Below are 12,565 nucleotides of genomic sequence, written 5' to 3' on the forward strand. Positions count from 1 at the left end.
TTTTAGGCAAGGAACTCTTCGAGTTAGGGTAGGAGGAAATCAAAAGGTGAATAAGATACCTTATTCGTTACCTAATTTAGCAAAATACTCAAGTTTATCAGCATTATTTAGCATGTTTTAAAACCTTAAGTAGCATTATACTCTATGTATCATTTTCCAACATGCTTTTTCTACTAATCTTTGTATTTTAGTTTCTGTGGGTCAGGAAACTGGGATTGGCTTAGGTGGTTTTAACTCAGGGTCTCTCTTGAGGTGGCTATCAAGCTTCCAGTTGGAACAGCAGTCATCTCAAAGCTCAACTAGGGCTGGAGGATCTGATGCCAAGCTCACATTGTTAATGACAGTTCCTTGTTGGCTGTTAGTAGGAGGCCTCAGTTCTTTGTCACATGGTCATTTCCATAGTGCTCCTTCTGACATGGCAGCTTGCTTCCCCCAGAGTAATGAGACAGACACAGACACAGACACAGACACGACACAGAGACAGAGACAGAGACAGAAACATAGACTCTTTGGAGTGACAATGTTTTGAGAGAGGAAGAATATTTTGAACATAAAGCAACTTGGAAAAGAATAAACAGTTCAAAGGATCTAACAAAGTCATGATTTTGGATACTCACAAACTTAAAATGACCCCAGAAATATTTAGAAACTTTGCTGAAGAAATTTGTATTCCAGACACATATGTATTTCATTTGTATAAAGTATATGCATATATTTGAAAGGCTAATACTAGTATTAATAGAAGGTTTATTTTCATTCTTAAAGGTAGCTGCTTTGCTTGAAAATAAAAAGTCACATTAGAATCCACTGTTTCAAAGAAAATCAAAGTCTAAAATGGAGTCCCAGTTAGGATCACAAAATATGCTATCATATTTTAAAGGCTTAATTCTAGTACTGTGAATTTTGTGATGGAGGGTAAATCTGGACACTTGGTGATTTTAGAGTTTTGTTTAGTTTCGTTTTTTGGCCACCCAAAGTGGGAGTGGAATCAAAATTTTTAAAAGTTATAATGGAAATGTAAATACTTTTCCATGAAAACAAGGAATACTGGACTAGAAGACTCCTCCCTTTGAGTATCTTTAAAATTATACGAATTGTGATTCCATTCTTCCTTTTCATCTTTTGCAATTCAGTACTTGACTATCGCTATATAACTGTTATCTTAAAATCTTTGCTTCTGCTTCCTGATTCTACCTTTGTTACCATAGAAACAGAAGTGGACTAGGGAAATTGGCAAGACAACCAGCAACTGAAATTAATGAGGATTCCAACTCTTCACCTGTAGTTGTGTTTCATTTACGACTCCTGTTTTAAAAATAAGCAATGTAAGGCCTGTTGAGTAGGAGAAAAAACCCTGAAACTTAACTCTCATTTGCTTCAGACTTGTTTTGCCTAGAAAGCTTAGGAAAGAACCTTTCTAACAGCTTGGAAAAGAGCTTTTCATTCTTGTGAATGGTTAGACTACTATCCATTTTGTGATGTTATACCTTTAGATGTTTATAATATGCTTTTCATTCATAGGTATTAAAATAACACATTTTCTAGGGAATGAGTTGTGATATTATGTGATGTAAGCCTAATGTGGTCAATATGTTTCCACACATACTATTTAAGTGAACCCAGAAAAATAGATTTTAAATTCTGAGAAGATATTAAAAATATTATTATATGTAATCAGACTATTACTTGTGTATCATGTCAAGAAACAAATGTTTTAAAATAAAATTTAAAAATGTAAAATGTTATTTTTAAAGCTAATTTAGAAACTTTTAAAAGGTACTGCTTTGCATTTAAAAAAATATTAGACTAATTAAAAAAAATTTTTTATTAAGTAATTTCTATGCCTGATGTGGGGCTTGAACTCACAACCCTGAGATCAAGAGTTGCATGCTCTACCAACTGAGCCAGCCAGGTGCCCCTCTTCTTCGTATTTTTAATTTTCTTCTTGAAATGTAGGTAAATCTGATAAAGTTTACATTGTAAATAGATGAACTATTCGAGTTCGTAGAAGTTTGCTTCCTTCACTGTTTTTTTCCTTTTTTACAATTAAGAAATAGCACATTTTAAAGAATTTTTTGCTTTAGAAACCTAAATTTAGTCTGCTTTCCTCTAGTTGCTTCCTTTAAAATTTTTAATTCCTATATTAAATCTACAAGCATACCTCGAAGATATTGTGGATTCTGCTCAGGACCACAGCAATAAAGTGAATATTGCAATAAAGTGAGCCAAATTAATTTTTCGGTTTCTCAGTGTATATAAAAGTTATGTTTATACTATACCATAGTCTGTTTAGTGTGTAATGATACCATTATGTCTAAAAACAATGTACATATCTTTTTTTATTTTATTTGACTACAGTTGACATACAATATTACGTTAGTTTCAGGTATACAACTTAGTGTTTGACAAGTTTATATATTATGCTATTACAGTTTCATTGACTATGTTCCTTATGTTGTGCCTTTTATTCCTGTGACTTATTCATTCCATAACTGGAAGCCTATATCTCCTATTCCCCTTCACATGATTTGCTCAAACCCCCTCTCCCCTCCTCTGTGGCAACCATTAGTTTGTTCTCTGTATTTATAGGTCCGGTTCTGTTCTTTGTTTATTCATTTGTTTTTGTTTTTGTTTCTAGATTCCATTTATGAGTGAAATCATATGGCATTTGTCTTTCACAGTCTGACCTGTTTCACTTAGCATAACACTTCTGGTCTATCCATGTTGTCTCAAATGGCATCATCTCATCATTTTTTATGGTTGCATAATATTCCCCACAGTAGAACTGCTTTCAAAGCTGGAGTCAGTCCTCTCAAACCCTACCACTGCTCTATCAACTAAGTTTATGTAATATTCCAAGTCCTTTGTTGTCATTTCAGTAGTCTTCACAGCATCTTCACCAGAAATACATTCCATCTCAAAAAACCACTTTCTTTGCACAGCCGTAAGAAGTAACTCCTCATCCATTAAAGTTTTATCATGAAATTGCAGCAATTTGGTAACATATTCAAGACTCCACTTCTAATTGTAGTTCTCTTGCTATTTCCACCACATCTGCAGTTACTTCCTCCACTGAAGTCTTTAACCCTTCAAAGTTCATTCATGAGAGTTGGAATCAGCTTCTTCCAAACTCCTGTTATGTTGATATTTTGACTTCTTTCCATGAATCACGAATGTTCTTTTTTTTTTTTTAAAGATTTTATTTATTTGAGAGAGAGAGAATGAGAAAGAGCGAGCACATGAGAGGGGGGAGGGTCAGAGGGAGAAGCAGACTCCCTGCTGAGCAAGGAGCCCGATGCCGCACTCGATCCTGGGACTCCAGGATCATGACCTGAGCTGAAGGCAGTCGCTTAACCAACTGAGCCACCCAGGCACCTGAATCATGAGTGTTCTTAATGGGATCTAGAATGGTGAATCATGTCCAGAGGTTTTCTATTTACTTTGCCCATGTCCATCAGAAGAATCACTATCTGGCAGTGATAACCTTACAAAATGTGTTTCTTATATAACAAGATGGGAAAATCAAAATTATTCCTCGATCCATGGGCTACAGAATGATGTTGTAGTACCAGAAATGAAAACAACATTTATCTCATTGGACATCTCCATCAGAGCTCTTGAGTGACCAGGTGCATTGTCAATGAGTAGTAATATTTTGAAAGGAGTCTTTTTTTTCTGAGTCATAGGTCTCAACAGTGGGCTTAAAATATTCGGTAAACCATGTTGTAAATAGATGTGGCTGTCATCCAGGTTTTGTTGTTCCATTTATAGAGCACAGTTAGAGTAGATTTAGCATAATTCTTAAGGACCTAGGATTTTTGGAATGACAAATAAGCATTGGCTTCAACTTCCAAGTCACCAGCTGCATTTATCCCTAACAAGAGTCAGCCTTTCTTTGGAAGTTTTGAAACCAGATACTGACTTCTTTTCTCTAGCTATGAAAGTCCTAGATGACATCTTCCAATAGAAGGCTGTTTTGTCTACATTGAAAATCTATTGTTTAGTGTAGCCACCTTCTTTAATTATCCTAGCTAGATCTTCTGGATAACTTGCTGAAGTTTTGATATCAGCACTTGATGCTTCACCTTGCACTTTTATGTTATAGAGATGGTTTCTTTCCTTAAACCTCATAAAACAATCTTTGCTAGCATCAGACTTTTCTTTGGCAGCTTCCTCTCCTCTCTCAGCCTTCATAGAATTGAAGAGAGTTAGTGCCTTGCTCTGGATTAGGCTTTGGCTTAAAGGAATTTTATGACTGGTGCGACCGTCTATCCAGACTGCTAAAATGTTCTCCATATCAACAATAAAGCTGTTTCACTTAATTATCATTCATGTGTTCATTGGAGTAGCATTTTTAATTTCCTTCAAGAACTCTTTGTTTGCATTCACAACTTGGCTGTTGGGCACAAGAGCCCTAACTTTTGGCCTGTTTCAGCTTTCAACATGCCTTCCTCACTAAGCTTAATCATTTCTAGCTTTTGACTTAAAGAGAGTGTGACTCTTCCTTTTCCTTGAACACTTACAGGTGATTGTAGGGTTGTTAATTGACTTAATTTCTATATAGTTGTCTTGGGGAATAGGGAGGCCCAAATTGAGGGAGAGAGATCCATCAGTGGAGCAATCAGGACACACCCAACATTTATTAAGCCCATCATCTTATATAGGCATGGTTCATGGCACCCCAAAACAATTACAATAGTAACATCAAAGATCACTGATCATAGATCACCATAACAAATATAATAATAATGAAAAAATTTGAAATAGAGGCCTTCCAGTGGGACACTGGCTGGGGTCTTCTGCCTGGGTCAACCTTCATGCCCACACATGCCTGCAGCCCTAATGCTGTCTCTGCTGTGCCCAACACCCCATGCCCTGGGCTTCCCTGTTGGAGGGGCTCTGCAACCAGTCCCAACTCTGCTGCCTCAACCTCTGCTGCAGCCTGAGTGGGCCTTTTGTGGGGCACTTGGGGCTGCTCTGTCTGCAATGGATGGATCAGCTGAGTCTCCTGTGCTCTTGAGTACCCTGGGGGTGCAGCTGCAGCATGCAGCCCACTCAGGGGGACAGAGCTTTTGTTGAATTACTGAGTGATGAAATTAAGGAGGAAGGGAAGAGGCAGAAGCATAAGTCCCTTCCCAAGGTGGCTGGAAGTTGGGAGCTGGAAGTGAATGGGACAGAAGCCAAAGTAGTGGGGAAAGTTGCTAGAGAAAAGATCATTCATTGTCACTTTCAACATTAACAATAGCATCCTGCCAACATTTGAAGGAGAGGAGGAGCCCTCCTAAGGGCAGAGGGTTGAAGAACAGGAGCCTGAACTGACGTCCACTCCCAATTTCATGGTTGAAGTTATAAAGAATGGTAGCAAGAAGGCCCTACTGCTGGACTGTCACTATCCAGAAGATGAAGTTGGGCAGGGAGAGGAGGACAAGAGTGATATTTTCTCCAGGGAAATGAGCATTCAGTCCATTGGCAAGCCTGAGGGGAAGTACACTCAACACCGATCACTTGGCTTAGACTTTATATGACCCCCTGATGGATTTCCTGGCAGGCTGAGGGGTGGACAGCACTTTTGTAGTGGAGTTAGTGGAGCTCAGCACAGCCCTGGAGCATCAGGAATATATTACTTTTCTTGAAGATCTCAAAAGTTTTTGTCAAGAGTCAGTAGAGCATACAAGACATTGAACATCTTAAATTTATGGCAGGTTTTGCTTTGGCCAGGGAGCACACCTGCTCTGAAGCCAGACACGCACATACTTTGGGATGGTTTTCATTGTAATATCATGGAAAATAATTCAAATTTAAATTACTTCCATTGCTCTCTTATTTACTATTCATTTATTCTCTACAAATCTGTTGTTCCTAGATTTTTGTATAACATAATGCTGGACAATAAAATTGGTTTATCTCCTTCCTCAAAAAAAAAAAAAGAAAGAAAAATCGAAATATTCCAAGAATTACCAAAATGTGACACAGAGACACATTGTGAGCAAATGTTGTTGGGAAAATGGTGCCAATAGCTTGCTCAAGGCAAGGTTGCCACAAACCTTCAATCTGTAAAAGCACTCTCTGTGAATTGCAATGGAGCACCAAACAACTGTATTCCCGAAAAGGCAGTGTTTTTGTTTTTGAAGAACTTTTTTTTTTTAGATTTTATTTATTTATTTATTTGAGAAAGAGAGAGAGAGAGAGAGTGGGGCAGAGGGAGGGGCAGAGAGGGAATCCTCAAGCAGACTCCACACTGAGCACGGAGCCCAACTTAGGGCTTGATCTCACGACCTGAGCCAAAATCAAGAGTCGGAAGCTCAACCTACTGAGCCACCCAGGTGCCCTTGTTTTCAAGGAACTTTTACTTGTTTTCTATTGAGTGGGTGATTAGCAGTAGCTGCTTTTTGCCAGGTGTCTTTTCTTATAGTATTGTCTCTTTCACTCTTTTTTTAAGATTTTATTTTCTCTGCACCCAATGTGGGGCTCAAACTTACAACCCCGAGATCAAGAGTTGAATGCTCTACCAACTGAGCTAGCCAGGTGCCCCTTAGTATTGTCTTTAAATCAAGTTCACTCTAAGGTTTGAGAAATGTTTCTTAGATTACATGATTTTTAGGCTCCAATCTTATATAATAATGGTCTTTGAACTGTTTTTCTGGGTTTTGTTTGTTTTTGTTTTGTTTTGTTTTAGCTGTTTTGATTATGCTTCCCTAACAGTAAAAATGTTTTGGAGCATAGATCACCTATATATGTGTATGTGTGTGTGTATTTATGAATTATATAAAATATATATATTTGTTTATGAATTATATAAGTTTACTAATATTCTAATATATTATGTAGGATATATGATATACTAATAAGTAAAATGAAAATAAGATGAGGTAAAGATGATATAAATAATATCTTAAAATATTTTGCTAAAAATTAAGGCTTTAAGTTATGAGCCAGTTTCTCAAAGTGTACTGGACACTTAGGATGATAGTTGTTAACAATAATAAGATATCCACATTACAAGTAATTTATTGTTAAATTCTTTATTATTTTTGGCAGAGATCATCCTCCCCCCTACCCCACCATAATGTGGCTGATAACTAGGAGCAAAAGCATCAGCTTTGGCATTTTTCTGTCATTTCTGTGATTCTGTTACTTGTATTATACTCTATCTTGGTCTGTTTTGGCTAACAGAATACCATAGACTGGGTGGCTTATAGACAATAGAAATTTATGTCTCACAGTTTTGGAGGCTGGGAAGTCTAAGATAAGATGCTGGCAGAATCCAAGTCTGGTGAGAGCCTGCTTTGTGGTTCATAGACCGTAGCCATCTTACCATGCCATCACATGTTGGAGGGAGCAGGGAGCTAAGAGGCCCCAATCCCATTCATGAGAGCTCTACCCATGACCTAATCACCTCCCAAAGGTCCTCTCTTCTAATCTTAACACACTGGGAGTTTAGAATTTCAACATAAAATTTGGGGGGTACACACACATTCACACCATAGCATATTCATGTTTTGTTTTGTTTTGTTTTGGTAGAAATGTTTTTAAGCCCCTCTTGTGAAATTTAGTTTAAAATAGTCAATAATACCCACTTTACCATTGACATATATATTGTGATTCTGGACAATATGCTGACCAAATGAATACGGATACCACTATGAGTTCTTCTACAATGTGGAATTCACTTCCTACAGGATAGCTTGGGTACCATATGTGATGCACAATTGTCTAATATTCAACCCTGTGGGTGGTGCCAGTCTCAATCCACACATAAAATTTTGGTGTTAGTAGTTAGAAAAATTTTCTTATTTTTTCCCAATAAAAATTGGACACTTTATGGTTTTTTCCTACACTTAAATAGATTGTTTAGTCTTTTGTGTTTATGTATATCTCCCTAAGATAGAGTGGCTAAATGTATTAAATCTTTACTTATATTTGAAGAACTGATTTCATATTAAATTTTAAATTTTACATATATTTTAATTTTTAGTTTTAGAGATGTGCAGCAACTATTCTATTTAAAGTAGTTGATTTACTTGCAAATAAAGTTGAACACAAAATTAAGCAGGGGTTCTCAGAGGAGAATTATTCACCAAGGGGACATTTTCAAATATGTAGGATGTTTTGATTTTTCACAATGATTGAAGGGAGGTACTGACAAAGAGGGCAGGGCCGGCAATGCTAGCCATCAGCAAGGTTTGAAGAAGCCTCACCCCGATCAAGAATTGTCCCATCCAAGATATGAGTAGCGTCTCTAAAATAGCGAAAATCCTATTTTGGAGTTGTTATTTCTTAAGATGACTCATAATTAATTCATAGATATATCTAATATTTTTTATACTGTGGATTAAAATTAAAGCTTATTTAAATATGTTTATATAATGACAAGGTGTAGCTATCAAAGATATTTTCCTTTTACTGGCATTTTTTTTTTCGATCATGCTATACTGCATACCATTCCCCACAGCATTGAACAACTACTGTTGGTAATTCATTTGGCTGAGTGCTGAGAGTGTAGACATGCATAACACTGTTACTTTTCTCTCTGTTCACAGGCTAGCAGGGGGGAAACAGTCATGTAAATTACAATAAAGAGTGATAAGTACATCAGAAGAATTAGATTTAATGTAAAGAGGTGGCTCTGAGAAATTGGGTACTATTTTAGGGAGAAAGTCAGCATATTGTTATACCCTGAGGGCAAGGACCACATTTTTATCATCCAAAAGTTACATGTTTACAACAAGCACTGGACCTTAAAATTGGTAATATCATCATAGATTATAGTGATTAAACAAGTTGAAATCTTAACAAATTTTTGAAGACTTAATTGAAGTATGTTCACGTGGGCAAAGTGGTAAAGTACACTGCTAGCAAATACTGTTGGAAGATCAGGCTAACAAGTGATGAAGAAACTTGCAGGTGATGGGACATCATTAATGTGGGCTTTTTTTAAGTTAAGTTTTTAGGAGGAGAGAGACATAAGATTTAGTCAGATTTCAGTTTTAGAAAATTATCTCTACTGGCATTGTGGAAGGAGGAGAGGGATGCTATCTTTTCTTAGTAATGAACTTCAACGTATAAAATCTTACAGGATCAAAATTTTAACTGAACATCTAAATTCAAGCTTTTTTTCCCTAGTATTTCAAGTTTTATTTAAATTTTAGTTAACATATAGTGTAATATTAGTTTCGAGAGTGGAATTTAGTAGTTTGTCACTATATATAACACCCAGTGCTCATCACAAGTGCCTCCTTAATACCCATCACCCATTTAGTGCATCCCTTCTAAATTCAAGCTTTTATACATTAATTTATATTATTTAGTTTTAGAGTTTATATTATGCCAGTCTATTTTATGTAGAATAATTTTAATTTTTCACTATATTTTTAGTTATTCTTACGATATGTTATTAGGTTTTTTAATGTTCAAAATGACCAATTCAGGGGCGCCTGGGTGGGTCAGTCGGTTAAGTGTCTGCCTTCGGCTCAGGTCATGATCCCAGGGTCCTAGGGTCAAGCCCAGCACTGGGCTCCCTGCTCAGCTGGGAGCCTGCTTCTCCCTCTGTGTCTCCCCCTGCTCATGCTCTCTCTCTTTCTCTCTCAAATAAATAAATAAAACAAAACAAAAAAACCCCAAATGACCAATTCATATATACCAGTAATATTTGGATATATAACAGGGAGAATAATTAGTGATCTCGCTTAATTTTTTTTTAAAGATTTTATTTATTTGAGAGAGAGAGGGCACATGAGAGGGGTGAGGGTCAGAGGAAGAAGCAGACTCCCTACTGAGCAGGGAGCCCGATGTGGACTAGATCCTGGGACTCCAGGATCATGACCTGAGCCAAAGGCAGTCGCTTAACCAACTGAGCCACTGAGGCGCCGCTTAAATTTCTTTTTTTTTAAGTTAGAAATTTATAAGCTTGAAGTTGATTAATTGGTTCAACTGAAGATTAGTTAACGCTTTTTTTTTTTTGAGAGAGAGAGAGAGAGTGCGTGAGCAGGGAGGGGCAGGGTGGATCTTAAGCAGGCTACACACCCAGCGCAGAGCCCAACATGGGGCTCAATCTCATGAACCTGAGATCATGACCTGAGCCGAAGGCAGATGCTTAACCGACTGAGCCACCCAGGCGCCCCAAAAAGATTATTTTTAAGTAAGCATTCAGGCAGCAAGCAAGTCACAGCTGACAAAACTTCTGAGAGAGATGTGGAAAACTTGAAAGAAGTTTGATTGTTGCCATTAAGCACAGGGACAAAGTCCTAGTCATTTATTTATTATTTATATTTTTAAAGATTTATTTATTCATTTTAGAGAGAGAAAGAGGAGAGAGAGCAAGAGTTGGGAGAGGGGCAGAGGGAGAGAGAATCTCTAGCAGACTCCCCACTGAGCGCAGTGTCCAACCTGGGGCTCCCTTTCATGACCTTAGTTCATGAACTGAGCTGAAATCAAGAGTTGGATGCTTAATTGACTGAGCCACCCAGGCACCCTAGTCTTCATCATTTAATGAGGGCATCACTGTATTACAGTTATAAAATTAATATGTAGGAAATATCTAATTGATTTTGTTAGATGATTCTGAGTATCAGGAAAAATACTCTTATTTAAGGAGGAAGGGAAAGTATGTTAACCATCTTAACTAGCATATTTCTAGTATGGATACTTAAGTTTTTAAAAATGACTTCTAACCATTGTTTGCCAAATTTACAGTAACAGAAACTTCTTATCCAATGCAGTTGGAGGTGATAGCTGTTCATTTAATCAAAACAGTTAAAATGGGAAATCATTACAAAGATATATATATATACACATATATACATATAAATGTAAACATTTAATAACCCAAAACTTTCACATTCATTTGTGATTTTTTTAAAAAAAATCTGGGGGGGTGAATTTATACTTTTTTATTTGAGGATGGATTCTTTAAGTGGAAATCATTGTGTCTTTACTGAACCCACACCTCCAAATTCTTTAAAGTGAAATAACCTAGATTCTTATAAAGCTTTCTGGGTGCAGAGTTCCTGCATATTTTTATGATATCTTCTGTCAATATGTATGCTTGTCTGCTTGTCTTACCTAGTCTAATTAACAGTAACTTTAAGAAAATATTTTTATCAAGTTTTTCAGAAACATTCAATTTTCAGGGAAATAACCTTTCTTTTTGCACTAATTTCATTATGTTATAATTAATGAAATTACATGAAAACAGTATCAAATATTACTAGCCTTTTTAAAAAAAGATTTTTTTAAAGATTTTATTTATTTATTTGACAGAGAGAGAGTGAGAGACCACAAGCAGGGGGAACAGCAGCCGGAGAGGGAGAGTCAGGCTCCCTGCTAAGTAGGGAGCCTGACCTGGGGCTCCATTCCAGGACCCTGGGATCACAACCTGAGCCGAAGGCAGAGGCTTAACTGGCTGAGCCACCCAGGCACCCCCCCCAAAAGATTTTATTTTTATTTATTTTTGAGAGAGAGTGAAAGCATGAGGGGGCGTGCAGAGGGAGAAGGAGAAGCAGGCTCCCTGCTAAGCAGGGAGCCTGAAGCAGGGCTTGATCTCGGGACCCTGGGATCATGACCTGAGCCAAAGGCAGACGCTTAACCGACTGAACCACCCAGGCGCCCCAAATATTACTAGACTTTTTTTTTTTTTTAAAGATTTTATTTATTTATTTGACAGAGAGAGAGAGCACAAGTACGCAGAGAGGCAGGCAGAGGGAGAGGAAGAAGCAGGCTCTCCACTGAGCAGGGAGCCCGACGTGGGTCGGGATCATGACCTGAGCCGAAGGCAGCCACTTAACCGACTGAGCCACCCAGACGCCCCCAAATATTACTAGCCTTAATACGTTTCAGAACCAACAAGATTTCCTAGGTATGCAAATGAAATAGTGGGAGTGAAAATATGGCCGACTGGAAAAAGAAAGAAATAATTGCCAATAAGATTTTTGGCTTTGCAAAACTTCTTCATTCCATGTGCCTAGTATTTATTACCCAACCCATCATCAAATCAAATCATATTTGAGAGATATCTCAAAGAGATCTGCCCAGAAGTAGTTCTGGAGGTCAATCCAGTACACTAACCTTTCTGCTCTCTCATACTCTAGCCTGCGGTTTTATTAGATGGATGTAATTCCTTTTGTTTTCCTATAGTTGCTTCATATTACCCACGTCTCCCTTTTGCATCATCATGTTTCCCTTTCTTGGATTATTACCACAACATACTCGGTAAATAAGATCCTTCTTTTCATTTTCTTCATTACTGCCATAAATTCTCTGCTTTTCACTCAGTGGAATTTTATTTGCTACCTATAATAATCTGCTACCATTTTTTAAAAAATATTTATTTGAGAGAGAGAGAGCACGAGGTCAGGAGGGGCAAAGAGAATCCAAGCAGACTCCCCGCTGAGCAGGGCGCCTGCGGTGGGACTCAAGCCTGCTGTGAGGCTCAGTCTCCAGACCTTGAGATCACAACCAGAGCTAAAACCAAGAGTTGGACATTTAACCGACTGAGCCACCCAGGCGCCCCTCTCCTGCCATTCTTTCTTTCTTTCTTTCTTTCTTTCTTTCTTTCTTTCTTTCTTTC

At 37.5% G+C, this 12,565-nt stretch overlaps 1 protein-coding gene and 1 pseudogene across 12 annotated transcripts in view; both read left to right on the top strand.

Moving 5' to 3' along the window:
• The window catches only part of BAZ2B (bromodomain adjacent to zinc finger domain 2B), a 386,499-nt gene that overhangs the window by 107,179 nt on the left and 266,755 nt on the right, over window positions 1-12,565 (top strand). The window lies entirely within an intron of this gene.
• On the top strand, window positions 3,305-5,933 carry LOC118012413 (annotated as a pseudogene).

This window comes from Mirounga leonina, unplaced genomic scaffold (genome assembly GCF_011800145.1).
Source record: "Mirounga leonina isolate KUSES-001 unplaced genomic scaffold, KU_Mleo_1.0 Mir_151, whole genome shotgun sequence".
NCBI classification, from domain to species: Eukaryota; Metazoa; Chordata; class Mammalia; order Carnivora; family Phocidae; genus Mirounga; species Mirounga leonina.